Source organism: Phoca vitulina, unplaced genomic scaffold, assembly GCF_004348235.1.
Source record: "Phoca vitulina isolate PV1807 unplaced genomic scaffold, GSC_HSeal_1.0 scaffold17, whole genome shotgun sequence".
Taxonomy (NCBI): domain Eukaryota; kingdom Metazoa; phylum Chordata; class Mammalia; order Carnivora; family Phocidae; genus Phoca; species Phoca vitulina.
Genome location: NW_022589720.1, coordinates 32,233,463 through 32,250,429, shown reverse-complemented (window position 1 = coordinate 32,250,429; position 16,967 = coordinate 32,233,463). Strand labels below are relative to the sequence as shown.

Sequence of the window (16,967 nt, the reverse complement as noted above, 5' to 3'; positions counted from 1 at the left end):
ATACGTGTTCAAGAAAAGACTCATAACCATGATGACAAAGGTCATAGTAGATTTTTAAATCTCCCTATACAAAATTTTGCTTAATGCAGAAGGTAGAAACTCATTATTTTATAAAATTTGGGGGGTGAGGTGGGGAGGAATAAACATTCAAATTCAAAACCTTCAGCTTTTTGTGACTGTATGTTATTTCCCAGATTCTTCAGCAAGACCTTTGTTGCTGGGCAGTATTATATGATCGCACTTTATAAATTCTGAATTTTAAATTATAGACGATAATATCAGCTCCCAAATGTCAGACATCATGATGAATTGGCTTTTCAACTTCTTAAGCCATTCGCTTTCCTTGCTTCCGAAATGTCAGATGTAAAGTCTCCTGATAACAAAGCTGTGCAAAGCGTGTTATTATTTTTTTTTGCAACAATCATGATACTTAATGAACAATTCTTTGAAAGCTTGTTTCATATGTATTCTTTGCTTAATATTCTAATTGTTCAGACTTAGTCAGCTTTTGAGTAAACTAATCAATAAAATCTACCTCCCCCAATATAGCACATTTGAAATGATTTTTTTACCACTTCTATAGCACTAAAATTGTGTTTAAAATGTCAATTTAATGCCTAATTAAGCTCTTATTTTTAATTTGTCTTTTGTTCCAGACACACAGATGTTCATTTTGCCCTTTTGGAAAGTGAAGATAGAACATCTAAAAAAAGAATGCCAAGGCTCATGAATTTTTCTTAATTAACATCTTAATCTAGCAACACTGACATAAGAATTGCACCTCATAGTTCATGGAATGTTGTGATAAAGCGATATTAAAAACTGGACTGTTATGCCTTTTCTTGTATTTTCACCAAAGCTAAAATGGAAATACTCATTGTTGAAAAGTACAGAAATTAAACTGTAGATTGTTTGAAGGGTTGATTCATTTATAAATGTACTCATTTACTCATTCATTCAACACCTCTTTATAGGGTATCTACCAAGTCCTAAGCACTAGGCGAGGTAAGAAGTACAAGGGTAAATAAAGCACAGTTTCTGAGTTTGAGGAGTTAGAATTTACAATGAGAACAAGTGATACCATAGCCATAGATAACAAGAACTCAATAGGTCAAAGACTATTCATTTCTTCTTTCTGGACATAACTTTGAAATTAAGTTCCTGAAGTTCTGAAAATGACTATTACACAGTAATTCTCACCTATAGTCTAACATCGCTCTAAAGAATCCTCCTTCTGTGCTTACGTCACATTGCCATTCAGCTTTTATCCTCTTACTCGGTTATGTCTCCTTGAGATGAGGCCGGTAGGTCACAGTGCCCTTCCACACTCCATAATACAAACAAATCCAGATATCTAACAGTGACCCTCATCAAATTAATTATATGTATTGCTCCATTTTCAGCAAATTATTTCTCTATTTTCTTTTGTATCTCTCAGGAAAATGAGTTGGCATTCTAACCAATTCTGATGATCGCAACCTTGTCTTTTATTACAAAGGAAGCACATAACTTTCAGATAGCTTAATTGATAAACAGAAGTGTTGACACAGAAGACTCAAATAGCCTTCCTCCGTATTAGTAATGGAAGAGAAAAAATACAGTCACATGCTATATGCCCCACACATCTCTGGAAAGATACACAAATTCAGATTCTGGAGGCCTCTATATTCAAGTTAAAACTATTCTGAGCCACAAGAATAGGAAGACTCAGCATTTTTCTCACTGAGAAAAAGCATTATCAATTGACAATTGTTACTCTAATAATAGCACCTAACACTGAATGACTATCATGTACTTACTCGCAAGCGCTGTCATTTGCCTTTCGCATACCTCATCTCAGTTCCTCCTTCTGAGGGCTCTCACTCCCACTGCTACAATCCTAAACACAGCCCATGGACCAAAGATAGCCCGGTATAGGCATGACACCTTCAAAACCTGCTACATGTGATCACAACTGCCAACCAGCTGTGCCGTTCGATGGAACTTGAATATGCAAAGGTAACTTTGGGGGTAATAACCAAAGAGAGCTTTATTACCTTATATATGAGAACAGAGAAGTAAGCCAAGTTTTATGGGACTGAGAAGGGATCAGAAGGAGAAGAAATGAGAAAGAAGCTCCCAGTGGTATGTGGTGGCTAAAGGATTTTTTTACCCCAAAGATGTCTACAGTTTAATTTTAATTTGTTCGTCTATATGTGACGCTACATTTGTAATCTGACATACTTCAGGAAAGTCTTCTAGTCACACAAAATTACCTTGTATAGGTAGGTGTATGTTTATTTTTGTTGGTTCATTTGGGGGGGGAGGTTGCATTTTTTGTGTGTATGTGAAAAATAAGGAAAAGATCCAAGTCCTACCTCAGGGTTGACACAGTCTGAGAGGAAGAACATGAGTGAAACAGCAAGTCAACTCATAAAATCAGAGCCAACTGTTGGAAGCAGGTGTCCGAAGCCAGAGGTAACCATGAGAACACAAGTCCCTCTGGAGCTCACGGCAATCGTGGAAAGGGCCCTGGTCTTCCACATTCCAGGGAATGGAGCTCAAATCCATCTTCTTCAGACCTGAAGAATTAGGGAGAACTCCAAACACCCAGAATACAAGAGTATTTGTGTAACTTTCCCCGCAGTTATTACAGGGGCCGAAAGCAAAAGATTTGTGTATCTATTGCCTGTTAGAAGGCTAAAGGAATATAAGACTCTGCGATGATTAAATCTCCTAACTAGATTTCTGTCTTCCCTATAAGAACTTCATTTTTTAACAGTAGGTTGGTACCTAGAGAAGTGATTACTTAAACTAAAGCCAACACATTAAACATGTAATTATTTCTCTGATGCTCCAGCATTCACTTCTCTTGAGAAAGCCTGGAGACCTGGGCTAAAGTGGTGTAGATGTATCCATATTTTGAGGTCATTGGACTTTGTTCCCTGGTCTCTGATAACTATTTCTATAAAGGCCACATTTGAATTTTATGTAAAATGGTTATTGAAACATTGTCCATTTTGTCATTTCCTGTCTGTGGCAGAGACTACCAGTTGCTCATCAACTATTTTTAGGGGAGTACACCTACCCAGAAGAAGACTACACTTCCCAGTCAGCCTTGCATCCTTACATGATGTGGCACATGATTAAATTGGAGCCAATAAAAAAAATAGGTACAGAAGTGGTTATGTGAGAGTTCTGGAAAATTCTCTTAAATTAGGAAGGGACAAATAATTTGGGGGTCTTACTCCTTCTTGCTGACAGCCTGAAACTCAGATGTGATAACTAAAGCTCCGGTAGCCATGCTGGACCAAAAGATACTTTGAGGATGGAAAGCACAGATCTTGAGGATGATGGACCAGAAAATAGGAGCCCAGGTCCTTGGTGACACCATGAAGATTCTCCAAAAACCTTGGGATTCCTTCTTTTACAAGAGAGAGAAATAGTTGCTCATTTGTTCAAAGCATTTTTATTTGGGGTTTTCCTGTTTTATGCAGCAAATCTAACCATCTGTCTCTTGCATAAGGATTTGAATTATAAGTTTCTTGTAGAGTTTATTGCCAGGAAAGGCTACTTCTTTCACAATAGGTTTACTTTATATCTCACTGCCTTCGTTTTTTATGGCTTTGTCCACCGTGAAGAGCAGAGTTAAATTTTGTGGTTGTTGGCAGTAATGATTCTCGTCCTAGGCTGTGGTATAATGATTTCCATCCCTCCCCCTGCCCCCAGCCTTCCCATATCTTCTGGTAGTTTACCTCCATCTGAATTAGTTCAGCTGCATATCTTTATAAACTTCCTGAAAAGTGTTTTTAAAAATATATGATTATAGGATTTAGTATGATCTGCTGATTAGGTGACATTACATTTTAGGAAGGAATGATACAAGAAAAGGGAACAGGGGCTTGAATCACTGATATTTAAGTCCTAAACTGCTGAGTCTCCCTTAGCTAAAGGATATCCTCTCTTTGCTCACCAAACAAATCGAAGACAAACAAGACCTATGTATATTTACAAAAACAATTGAGATTATAAATAGAGTTCTTACACTGTTGCTTCCTTTGTATACACAGAACACGGGAACCCCAAGTCATGGCTATTTATGAGTCCTAAGTGAATCGATGTTGGAAAATGAGTTTTTATGCTAACAGCTAGTGAGTGGCAGAGCCAAAATTCAAACCCAGGTATCTGTCCTCTGTCTAGTACTGATTCCCATTTGTGGAAAACAATTATATGGCACAGTCTCAGGGGGAAAAAAAATAAAGCTAATGTGCTAACAGCCACCATCTCCTCTCCTCTTCAAAGATGTTTTTTGTTTTTTGGGTTTTTTTTGTTTTTTTAATTAGAAAGAACAGATAAAGTAACAGAAAATAAACCTCTGCAGATTACACAGTTACACCTCTGCCACCAGTCTGAGGTGCTGGCATCTTGAAATCAGTGACCTGATGTTGACACACCTCCTGTCCCTCCCCAACCTGTTCTCTTGCTTCCTCCAAGACTGGAAACTTCTCAGATCTGCGGGGAGTTGTTACAGGTATAAGCACATCATAGAGAAGTGTGGGGTGATTTTCACCACACTGTATAAATAAATGCAGAAAATAGAAGCCTTGTTTTCATTAGAACATAGTTCTGACTGCAATCTCTTTTGTGGGTGGATAAAGTTGTGCACACGGTAAATGATTTTGCTGAACTTACGGTCAACAAAAGAATAAAGTTAAATTCCCTTCAGGCAATTTCTTACTTAAACACAGAGATTTTCTTAAGCAGATTATTTGGAAAACATAACTCAATAGAGCAAAATAAAGGTATTCCCCCCCAAAAAAAAAAACTCTTAAAAGCCCAGAGAGAGAAAACGCTTAGCTTCTTGTGGACATAGGTTCAAGTTTCTAGATTGTACTGGCACCTCTGTCCACTCCCCCATCAACACTTGCCTTAGGACAGTGATGTTCTGTTTGTTTCCGTCAGAATCCCCCACTGTTGACTCTTCTAAAGCAGGGATTACAGCACAGTGACAGGAAGACATATAGTGGGGACTCAAGGGCAAACTGAAATTAATTGCTAGTTTAAATCCCTCTTGCCAGTTCCCTGTTCTTCACAGAAAGAGATCTACTCATACTCACACTTAATCTACTCTTCTTATTTGAACTTTTACATCCCCCTTTACATTCTCCTCTCTAAGCCACTTGTGTTTAATTGTTATTCTTTCCTAGTTTATTGTGGTACTTGGTCTTTTGACTGCTCCATTCCCTTTGAATGAAGGAGGAACTAACTCATTCCTTCATTGGTCAACAAAGAGTCATTCCAACAGCAATGAAAATAGGGCATGCTGATTAAAATGTCAAAGAAAATTCAGCAGCTCTCCTGGTTGGCTATCTCCCAGAAGACCTGGTCTTATCACTGAGTGCTCAGGGCCTAAAATCTGACTCCACAATCCACTTGCCATCCTGTTACATGACATCCATAAGGCATGGGTTTGGTTTTGTTTTTAAGATTATTTATTATTTAAGATTATTTATTTATTTGTTTGTTTATTTATTTATTAGAGAGAGATTGGGGGAGAGAGAGAGAGCATGCACAAATGGGAGGAAAAGCACAGGGAGAGAATCTTAAGCAGACTCCCCACTGAGCATGGAGCCAGACACAGGGCTCGATCCCACACCAAGAGACCACTACCGGAGCCAAAACCAAGAGTCAGACACCCAACGAACTGAACCACCCAGGCACCCAAACATGGGTTTGTGTTATTAACCAATTACTCTAATTCAGAAAAAAATAGTCTAATTAGTCTTTAAATGGATTGTCAGTTTCCCAAGAATTTAAATACAATAAAATATAATAAATTAAAAAAATACATCATGCAGATATTTTTTCCAAAATCCAGAAAGATTTCAAGATTGCATGTAGAGCATTTTGCCCCACCCTTGGAACATACTAAGTTCTCAAATTTAACTGGAATCAGTTTTATATTATAATGGAAATTGTTACATTCAACATGTCAATAAACAAAAAGGTATAAAGAAATCTATATTTAACCAGCCTTGAAGAGTGGTTTTGATAACATCTTAAAATCAGATTGAGTGCCCAAAAAAAAATGTTCTATATGGAAGAACCAAGCTGAGGAATAAATGACTAGGCAGATATCTATTTTTAAAAAGCTTCATCCAATAACAATTTATTAATATTAATGTATACACAGAATAGATTATAGATTATATATATTAATCTATATTTGTCCTGTTCCTGGCACAGAGCTCCTATAACCCTTGGAATATCCTAAGAGATGAGAGCAATAGAAATCTTTCGTTATGTTAATGCTGTGACTTTTGAATCCCACCTAGGGATGGGGCTGGTTGCCAGGAGAACCAATCATATGATTAGAGGGTTAGAACTTTCAGTCCCACTCTCAGATCCCTGGTAACGGCAGAGGGGCTGGAGATCATTGGGATTAACTTCCAAAGCCCTGAGCTTGACTCCCTGAGCAAGGGTGAACAGATTCTTTTTATTTAGGGTTTAGAATGAATATTTAGAAGGGAATCCTTGTCATCACATGTAGAGGTGGGTATAAGGTCGCTCATCTGTCTTAAGGAAACATGCTCATATATACATTGTATGTTATGTTAAAGAGGTTTGTGCTTCTCCTTGGGAGATTTTAACATTACAGTGAGGTAGAGGTAACTGTGGGACACTCCAGAGTCCATCTGCACAGGGGTGAGTCAGTGGTTAAGCTCAAACTGGTCTAGGCCAGCTGGTGTTCTTGCTATTATTTGCCCCAAAAGATAAGGTTAACCTTCCTGTGAAGAGGAAGGGGGGAGTAGAGGTCTTGCTGGTGACACTTCCAGGTTGGTGAACACATGGGGCTGCTGGGAGAGTGGTGCATCTGAAGAGGGCATGGAAACTCCAGGCCCTTTCCCCATGCCTTGCCCTGTGCACCTCTTCCATCTGGCTATTCCTGAGTTATAGCCTTTTATAATAAATCAATTGTCTGGTAAGTAAAATGCTTCTCTGAGTTTCTGTGAGCTGCTCTAGCAAATTAATTGAACCCAAAGAGGACGTCATGGGAACCTTTGATTTATAGCCGGTTAGTCAGAAGTACAGGTAACAACCTGGGCTTATGACTGGCATTTGAAGTGGGGGCAGGGAAGAGGATTCGTGGTCTTGTAGGAATGAATCTTTAACCTGTGGAACCTGATGCTATCTCCCCATAGAGAGTTGGGGAGTTGAGTTGAATTTTCAGACACACTGCTGGTGTCCAAGAACCGCTTATTGGTGGTATGAGAAACATTCCCTCCACACGTTGAAATTGGGTCTAGGAACTCAAGGAATGATAAAGCTTCAAAGCACTGAATTGGTTATTGTGTTCATACCTCCTTTTTCAAATAGAATAGCTCTCCTTTCTCTCTTGCCTAGCTGTTGCCAAGTAATTTACAATTCGAGAAAGGATCATGGAGGTATAAACAATGCACAGATGTCTCTCTGATTTCCTTTATTGTGGTTCCTCTGGGAGGTATTAGGGAAATCATTCCCTGGCTTTGCTGGAGTTTGTTGAGGATGTTGATCATAATGGGAATGAATAAAGGCATGTAAACAAAGAGCAGCCTGGGTCTTCTCATTAGAGAATGTGATTGGAGGTGCTAGGTCAAAATGCCATCAGAAGTTGGACTTCTGGAAAATTGTTTCATAGAGAATTTTACTATGACATATAAGTAGCCATTTGTATCATAGAATTTGTAGAAATATGATAGAAGCTGGTCAAGTTTCTCACTTAATAACTTTATTCATTCACCAACAAATTTCCTAATGGGCGTGCTAAGAAATTTGGAGATATAGTAGTAAATACAACAGATACAGCTACTGCTTTCATGAGGACTGCTGAACAATGGAGTAAATAAACATTTTAACCAAGAAAATAACAACAAAATCCAAGGTGTCACAGGAGCATAAGCGGGACTTCTAATCTAAACTAAGGAATTACTATAGATCTCCAAAAGGAAGTGACATTTTTAGCTGAGACCTGAAAAATGACTTGGGCTTAGACTTTGAAAGAGGTCAGGGAAAAGTGTTCCAAATGAAGGGAGCAGCTAGGTGCCAAGGAAAAAGAATGACATACCTTAGAAAATAACCAAAAGAAAATAGGATGTTCAAGTGAAAGAGTGAGGGGGAAGGAGCTGGAGGTCAAGAGGTGAATGGAACTAAATTATGAAGGACACATAAACCATGTTAAAGGGCTTGGATTTTATTGTCCAAGGGACATAAGGAAGCCATTGAAAGATTAAAAGCAGACAGAATATATAACCATAGTTCAATTTTATAAAAGTGACTCTGATGGCAGTGTGGATTGGGGAGAGCAGGACTGTGGGTAGAAACCAGGAAGGAGTAAAAAAAAAAAAAAATGATGCACTTTATCAGGTTATAGGAGATGGAGATGGAGAGAAATGACTAGATTTAAAAGATAATTAGCAACTAGAATGCTGAGGGTTAATGATTGATTGAATGATGTCATTCGATCAGGGATGAATGATGTCAGGGAGCACTGCTAAGCCTCTGACTTGGGCAATTTATTGTGTCAAGAAAGACTGGAAGGAGAAATGATGGAACTGACAAGTTCACTTATGCACGTTTGACATTGAGGTACCTTTGAGACATTGATGGGTAGAGTTTCAGTAGCGATTGGACTTTGCTTTGGGGGCTCCCTGGGCTAGAGACATCCATTAAAGCAATCTCAAAGAATGATATTGACCAGGGGAAGTTTGGAGACCAAAAAGAGTAGCAGACTTAGAACAGCACCATGAGGTAAGTCAACGTTCTAGGATTGAGGAAAGAACAGAGTCACAAACGCATCTGAGAAAGAATATGCAAAGAGGTAGGAAAAAATGAGAAGAATTTGTTTGGCAAAGATTGTTATCTGAGCACCCATCTGTCTCTTCTTCCTTCTAGAGCATTCTCCCCAGCCTCCCAGGAAGTTCAATGTTGCCATATGATTGAGCTCTCACTAATGGAATGGGAACAGAAATTGATGAAGACCACTTTCAAAGCTGGTGCACAAAAGTCTCCCATAATGATCTCTCTCTTCTCCATCTAATGGCTCAGTGTCAAACCCCACGAGGAAGCCCGAAACCTTCCTCATCCCTTAGGGGAAAACACTACTGGACTTTACATGAGTGAGAAAGACACTTCTTTTGTGTTAAGCCACCAATATTTGGGTGTTTATCTACTATAGCAGAAGCATCACTTTCACTCACACAGGGTGGACTCACAGAAGCTAAGGGACGGGACTGTTTCAAAAAGGAAGGAGTAGTCAGCAATGTCAAATGACTGCTGAAAAGTCAAGCAAATTAAGTACTGAAAAGAGTCTCTTAGATTTAGCAACATATAGGTCTCCAGTGACCTGCACTATTTGCAAGTGAAGATTTTTAGGATAAATGTAAACATATCTCTGATCTTAATGGTGGTGGTTGTTTTAAGGCAGCTACCACACTCCTAAATCAATTCAACTATCTTGACAAACTTTGTGTATAGGTGTTTTAAATGTCATTTTTCAGTCAAATAAGACTTCTGAGATTGCTTACACAATTGGATTTTGATTTATTGACTTGGTCCTTAGTTTTCAATTGACTGAGTGGATTATTTAATTCTCTTGATTCAATTTGGATGAAGAAACGAAGGCTATCCACAAAGTGTCAGAGAAAAACTTGGGATCTATAATAACGAATAATCAATCAATGGTTGTTTTGTTTGGCTGAAACAATTACACCTATTGTGAGTCCTCTAAATTTTCTAAGTCAGTGATTTAAAACTAAATTTTATGCATACTAAACATTAGTGTGTGTAAAAGACATAAGGTCCTTGTTAAAATGTAGAGGCCTAGAACCCCACAATGAATATTCTAATTCAGTAAATAGATCTTAGCACCAAGAATTCACTTTTTTTAACAAGCACTTGAGGTGATTCTGATAGGTATGGTCCTTAGCTCACGCTTTGTTAAACACTGATCTGCATCTACTGGGATGCTTTAAAATCCAAATTTGTTCTCAAAAGAGGAACTATAACTAAGCCTCAGGTACTTGGCACCAAAAAGAAAATCTGAAAAAAAAAAACCCAAAAAACAGAAAAGCATTTTTGTTACAAAAGAATGAAAAGGAGAATTATAAAAGGCAATGTCACATTTTTCTTTCTTTATAAATTTACAGGCATTATCTTCTCCATTTTTGTACATTCTTTCCTCGTTGTGAAATTTCAAATAAAATGGTAATTCAATGATGAAGTTTTCTCCTTTCAGAGCCCCAGAATACAATTAGCAGGGGATGCGGCAAACTCCTATAGTACTTCTTTGCATTATGAACTCGTTATGAAAACAAGAAGGGTTGTTACTAATCTTCAGATGCACAGAAAGGCAGCTGAGCATAATATCACCTATTACATTCTGCTAGTGACTGAAGCCCGTGTCTTAGGCAGCTTACACAATGCCTGTTTACCATTAAAATTTCATTTACTCTCATTAAATCAATTTCTGAAAGAATTTCTTTATCAGCGGCAATTTCATATGTAGAAAAGTAAGCAACTGAGCCTTTTAAAAACTTGTGTACAAGAGGTTTACGGGGTCTCCATTTTCCATGTCTGGCCTGATCTTGTGCTGACCTAATGTAAGAGGAAGGAAGGAGGGATGGAGGGAAGGAAGGAAGGAAGGAAGGAAGGGAGAGAGGGAGGAAGGGAGGGAGAGAGGGAGGAAGGAAGGGAGGAAGGGAGGGAACAAGGAAGGAAGATGGGAAGTTGTAATTAATCAACTCCTACCAGAATAACCAGTACAGTAACTACAGTCCATTACACACAGCATTGCATTGCTTCATATGGAATATCTATTGACAACTTGATTAAAATCTTGAAAAGTGTAATAAGTACCTCACTGAGTTAAAGGGGAAATTGGCTATGTGTATAAACGTATGTGGAAAAGCTCGAAAGCCAGTTCTCATCAGGTAAGGTTATATGCTACCTGTATATAATAGCCTCATTCTAACAGAATCTGATTTCCCAGCAAACTCACTTTTTAAGAGAGCCCTCCCACCGGTATAACTTAAAGAATAGGACCTCTCCCTCCTACCCATCCCAGACGCGCAGCCACTTGGAACACTCATTATTCTGCTCTCCATTTATTCTCTCTGGATCTGTTTCCTCATTGGTAAAGACGAGATAGTAATAGAACCGACCTCATTAAGTTGTGAGAATTAAATGAGATGATGTATGTAAAATGTGTAGAAAATGTCTGGTGTTTTATAGGTCTTACACAAATGTTGTTCCAGAAAAATCCTAGCACAGGTGTTTCTGCCAGATGACTGTACATACGCATTCTTCACTTCTTGTGAAATCACACACTAAACATAACAGCGCTCATTGGAAAAAACAGGGTTAGGAGCAGATCCGCAAAAGCCATGGCACTTTTTAATGAGGGCACTAAGAAAAATGATAAGAATCCGGAAGATACTAAGATTGAGCTAAATCCCCACTAGCCTTTGCCATGAAAATCTGTCAACCTGCCCTTTGAAGTCTCAAAGCCTGGAACTCAAGCTTCCCCCCGGAGATACAGGTCTTTTGTTTTTTGTTGTTGTCTTGTTTTAATACAGGAAAATACCATCCCAGGTTATCAACCTTGCATTTACAGTTTCCTCAGGTATAGTTTAGCCTAGGGGACAATACAGTAGGTACTTGAGGCTACTAAGCCAGCCCCTTTCTTTCAACTGAAGGAAGATATTTAGAGCCTTTTCAGCTTTTTTTTTTTCAAACTCTTCAAATACCATTAAAGTTTTGTTTTATTTAACTGTGAAAAAGCTTACACAGTTGATCGTTTCAGACAATGAACACACTGGGAAAAACCATGTTTGGTCCAATTTGTTTTCTGTGTTATGCTGATATCACTTCCCTAATTACCAATTGCGTATTAGTTGATTTGCATTTAAAAACACACGTTGTAGCAGAACAGACTGCAGATCTGATAAAAAGATATCCAGAGGATGTGAGAATTGTGCTATAATAAACAGAGCCTTAACGATCCAACTCCCCAGCATTCTTTTCAAAAGTGACTTGAGTCCAGTTATTAAGGTCTAAAAATGCTGATCTTGTTAGAAGTTTGGAATAGTGTGTGCATTGGTGCACCCCGGCGGTAAGCAAAGACGATCAGCCTTGATGTATCTGGCTAATATATTAACCAGAGAAGGCAGCTCTACTCTTCAAACTCCCTTTATATCTCAGCCTGTAATAAGCAAACAAATAAAACTCAGCTCTGAGCTTTCTCACAGGACATTCTTTTGTTGATGGTTTTTTCCCTTCCTTTGGTCATTACTCATTGCCTATTTTTTTCTTTTCTCATTTCTCCTTCAGAACAGGTGGACAGTAAGTCTACTGTTGTTCTAAAGGCAAGAGCTGTTTTCCTGAAAGATTTGAGGTGCTAGCTCTTTTGAGGGCGAGTACTGGGAATGCGATATTACAGCAAGCAGCGGTGCTCCAAAGGCTCGCGGACCCTCTTACACGACCCATGCTCCTGCGGACTGCTCGGCACACCCGCTCCCCCTGCTCTTTGTTGGGAGACAGTATCACCAGACAAAAGCGAAACCACAAACTGTTGTGGGTAAGGCGTCAACTGCTGTGCCAGCAACAAGATAAGGAGCCTTGTAATGTTGTCGACATTTGTTCTACCATCTACGTGGCGCGTAATCATGCTCTAAAGATCCCAGTGCTAGAAAAATCTCAATACAAAACCTAGTTCACTTTGCTCAATCTCTTTGTGGCCCAGGTGACCCAAGTTTCTTTAAGAGGTAAAGTTTTCTGAAGTCCTGCATCCAGTCTTTGAATATATGAACAGTAATTAGGCAAAGTGGGGACTTGCTGAGCTGTGCACTGGCGAAGTGAGTGGAACGTTAGCAACGTCGGTTGTGGTCATTAACGAAAGGGAAGGCAGCAGATCTCAGAAGAATGCAGAGTTGGATTCCTCTCCTCAAATTAGCAGAAATATGAGAGGGGTGGCCTCGTTTGGACGTGTTTTGAATCCCCTCATCCTTGCAGCTGTCTCCCACGACCCCACCGGTTGATAGGATAAGTCATCAGTATCTGTCATATTTCATTCACCTTATTTCACACTGTAGCCTCAGAACTCCTGATAATAGTGTCCAGACTCTAGCCACATGTCTTCTGAGACTGCATTCTTTCTGAGGTCAGTAATAACTGTCAAATCCGATGGGTAAAACCAGGTTCTCATGTGCCTGACGTCTCTACCACGTTTGGCCTAATTGTGCAACCCCACACCCTCCTCTCAGAAACTATCTACCCGTGGCTGTTTTCATGGGTCTCTGTCTCTCTCTGTCTCTCTCGCTCTCACTCTCGCTTTCATTCTGCCTGCCTGCCCCTTCACTTCTGCCTCTCTCAGTATGCCAGCTCCATTTTCTTACCCACAGACTCTGTAAGGCCTGTGACATTGCTGATGCCCTGAAGTATTAACTGGCTTGTGGCTCTGGCTTGCCAGGAGGTCAGAGCTGACCCCGCATCTACACGGCCGTTTGATCCAGTGTGCGCTACCGTAGAGTCAGGCAGATCTGCTAAGGCAAATGTCTGAGATAGAGAATCTGCTTGATTCCAGTCAAACCAAAGGATGAACTGATTTGGGGCCAGGTGTACGCTTCTTGTCTAATCAGTTGTGGATGGCGGTGGGCATGCTCCCCATCCAGTAGGCCTCATAGGAGCACTGGTGAAGGCCAGTTGACTGTGAGTTCATGGCATAAGAGTTCTTCACTTTGTGCCCCCCAACCCATCTCTACCATGGTCCATTATTTATCTCTTGTTAGTCCCCTGCCCTCCCCCATCAGTCCTTTGCTATGTCCACGGCAGAATTTTTGCCATTTTTGCCCTACTTTTTCCTCCCTTTGCAAATGTCATTCTCTCTGCCTGAAATGTCCTTTACCATTTCTTTGTCTGCAAATTTTTTTCCTTTGTCTGAAAAATTTATCTTTTGCCATCCAACTTCACCTTTTCTGGAAATTTCACCCTTACTTTTGTAGGCACTGCTGCTCATCTCTGAGTTCCCATTCTCCTTCGTGCTTACTGCCATTTTAGCACTTATTATACCCGTGGGCCCTGTTTAGTAGTGCACTTGTCTTCCCTGATAGAATGCTTGCCTCTTGAGTTACAGTTCTACCTCTTAGTCATCATAGTTTCTTCACCAGCGCTTAGGATCATGTCAGGAACGCAGTAGGGATTCAGTAAAGGTTTTCTGAAGGAATCCATACATAAGTGAATGAGGTACTTGAAGTGAATGCGGAAATAGTAAATCAGGGTTTAGTAAAAGGGGAAGAAAGGGAATGATATTACTCATTTTACAAATGACAGTCATTCTATCAAGATGCTTTTTGTCAAACACATATACCTGTGCTAGGCAGATTTTTACTGTTTCAATTAACTTTTCTATACAAAGTAAAGCTACATTTATGGGGATAGAAATTGATGCTATTGATGCTATAGCTTATCCATCTTATGGATCCCATTAAAATGAACTTCTTTGCTGTAAAATAAACTATAGCTTTCCCTAATGTTGACATCCTGGGGAAATTCTTACCATAGCAAAACTTCAATTGGTCAGCACTGTTAAATCTTTCTAAACTGTGTTAATCTGGGGTAAGAGTAGGTGATAAGAATAGAGTTTCATTTATAGAAAATGTAGAACTATATAACTTTTAAACAAAGAATTCAGTTACTTATCGGTGCAAATATACGACCCCAAAATTAAGTGGCCTAAAACAACAACCTTTTATTAGATCTCAAATTTTATTAATCACAAATTCAAGTAGGACTCAACTGTGTGATTCATCTGTTGCATGGGTTATCCACTCTGGTCACTTTGTGACATTTAGCTAGAAACTGAGCTATTCTGGACAGTTCAAGACCGCTTTCTCACGCACCTGGTGGCTGGATGGGGATACTGAAAGACCAGGCACAGCTGGACTCTTCTCTTCTCTATGTAGTCTCAGGACCTCTTCAGCACTGAAGCTGAACTTTATGTATGACAGCTACAGGATCCAAGAGACCAAGGCAAAAGCCACCATCATCCTAAAGATCAGGACCAGAAATGATGGAGTGTCACTCTCACTGTGCTCTTTTGGTCAAAGCAGTGACAGGCTGATTCAAGGGTGTGGAGAAATAGACTTCATCCTTTGATGGCATGCGATGTTGGCAAAGAAGAAATGAAGGTGATCGTCTTGGGAATAGCTACCACAAAAATATAACTTTATTACTTTTTTATCATGTTGTATTATCTTTAATTAAGTATAAAGACTTCTAATCATGTCATCTAGAGACCATTTCACCCACTGCTCTGTTTGGCTGCCAGTCTCTTGTCTCTCTCTTCAGCAACAGTGAGGCAGATACCCTTTCCACAGAGAAGAGAAATCCATGGTTTGTTGCCTTTGCCAATAAAAAAAAATGTTGAAGAGCTGGGTGGCAAAGCTGTTGCCATTGACATCTTTCACGTGAACTACATCGAAAGAACCAGGGTGTCTCTCTCTGCTGATGATCACACCAATTCTTCCCAGGTTAGCACATCTGCTTATCATACACAGATTACCAGTGTCAAACTTGATGAAATCAGTGATCTTTCCAGTCTCCAAATCAATCTGAATGGTGTCATTCACCTGGATGAGGGGATCAGGACAGCGGATGGTGTGAACATCATGGATCACCAGATGAGGGATTCCTTTTGTCCCCACAAAGATCTTTCTTTCTTTGCACAACTTACACTTGGCCTCCTCAGGTGTAATCCAATGAAGAGCAAAGCAACCCTTGGTGTCATAGATCAGGTGGAAATTCTCCCCAGTCTTGTCAGTGCTGATGACATCCATAAAACCAACAGGATAGGTTATATCAGTTTAGACCTTGCCATCAGTCTTAATAAAACACTGCGAACAGATCTTCTTTAATTCATTCTCTGTTAGAACATATTTAAGTCCGTTCTTTAGGAAAATGATGAGATGGAGACACTCTCTCAGCTTATGGGGACGAGTAGATGGGTGAGGGACAAACACACCAGTCAGTTTATCCAGCATCCACTGTTTTGGAACTACTACAAGCTTCAGATGCTTCTTGGGACCACAAGCCATGGCTGCACTAGGCGTGAAAAGATAAATAATTCCTTCAAAGAAGATACAGTAATTTGATTCAAGTTTAAATCAATCAATGAATAGTTATTGGATATTTATTCTGTGCCTTATTGTCCCTTTAATTTTATTTGGCCTGCCTTAAAGTCCTTAAAAGACCTGTTTTCATGGAAAAGATGCCATTGCCAATGACACTTTTTGAAAAAAACTTCTCAATTTGGCCTTAAAAAAGAACAAGCTCTCCCTGGATTGGGTCTCAGAAGAGGCAGAAGCTCCAATCTAGATACCTGTGTGAGTTCAGGCAGCTTAGCGGGCCTTTTCAGAGTTCCTGGTTCTTTATCTGCAAAATTTATTTAATTAATCTTTACTTAGTGTCTACCCTCTATCTGTACTGGTCTAAGTACTGATAATACAAAGAAACACAAGACTATTTCCTCAAAGAATGCACAAGGAAAGGGGCACATTCACAAATAATTATGATGCAGTTTTATAACAGTTGGTACTGACTGCTAAGGTCTCTTTCATATCTAAAGTCACGTGACCCTGTTAGTTTTAATTAACTTATAAATAATTTATATGTAAATGAGTATCTTTGAAAAATTTATTGCCTTAAGGATTTAAAATATGTGTCTGTGCAATTTGTTTACATTATTAATTTGTAATTAACAGCATTTTAATCTCTTCTTACAGAGTCATAAGACTCTAAGACTCAAAGTGGTTGGGAATATATCCATTCCAATCCCTTCTTCTATAGACAAGGAATTTGGGAAACAGAGAGCCTAAGGGACTTGTCTTCCATCACACAGCTTGTCACTGGCAAAGGCAGGCCAGGCCAACATGATCCACACTTCATGGACCTGCTTG

The 16,967-nt window shown here is 39.4% G+C and overlaps 1 pseudogene; it reads right to left on the bottom strand.

Annotated features, from left to right (window-relative positions):
- Positions 1-14,751: 14,751 nt before the first annotated feature.
- Positions 14,752-16,643, bottom strand: LOC116639086 (annotated as a pseudogene).
- Between the last annotated feature and the right edge of the window lie 324 nt (positions 16,644-16,967).